The sequence below is a fragment of the Volvox carteri genome, assembly GCF_000143455.1.
Source record: "Volvox carteri f. nagariensis unplaced genomic scaffold VOLCAscaffold_29, whole genome shotgun sequence".
In the NCBI taxonomy this organism is placed as follows: Eukaryota; Viridiplantae; Chlorophyta; class Chlorophyceae; order Chlamydomonadales; family Volvocaceae; genus Volvox; species Volvox carteri.
The window spans coordinates 1,276,535-1,277,432 of record NW_003307572.1 but is presented as its reverse complement, the minus strand read 5'-3'; positions in this window follow the sequence as shown (position 1 = coordinate 1,277,432).

The window sequence follows — 898 nt, the reverse complement described above, 5'->3', positions numbered from 1 at the left end:
GGCGGTGGTGGTGGTGGTGGTGGTGGCGGTGGTGGTGGCGGTGGCGGTGGGGGTGGTGGCAGTGGTGGTGGTGGCGGTGGTGGCGGTGGCGGTGGTGTTAAATACTGGATGGCGTTAAATAGAACATTTCCTGCAAGGTCTCCATCACGCACGGTAAGTGTTCACCGCTTTTTTGGCCTTCCTTTGTTCGGCGCACCGCACTGCACCGCATGGATTGCAACGCGTCTATATGTGTCAGCGCATTACTCAGACATACAAACCCACACTACGTCGGACTCGTGCCGCCCAGCTGGGGGACTACGGCCCCCTCGCGGGCGACCCAGCCCGCGTCTAGTATGTTACATTCTGGACAACATTGAAGTCCAAGGGGGGGAGTTGTAAAAGTTTATCATTGTGATAGAGGATTGGTGGTTGTGATGTCGCAGGCTCAATTCCCACTCAGCACATTATGATGACACTTCAAATCCATGGGATGAACCTTGCTGTCATTGAATCCAAGCCAAAACAGAGTACAACTTGTACAGTACAAGACATGTGCCAGAGCATATCTGAAGTGGGCTCCAGGAAAGAAGGGATGGTAGACAACGCCAAAATCACATGCTCAAAGTCGGTTTCAGAACAGACAGGCAATACATATAGGGATTCAAAAACTCTACACATCTCTAGATAGGGGCTGCATACACATATATAACATAACACAATTCTGAAGATAATTAGCTGTCCTCGACACTTTCATCCCTTATTGCATGTTGGGCGATATTCATGGCCATTATTATTGTTACATTATGCCATAGGTTCATCCTTAGGGCAAAGGCTCTACTCGGTTTGGTTGGAGCTGCTTGTCGGGCATCCACGATCCACGAGTTCTGGGGAGAGTTGAAGGTAGGTGTGCACATGA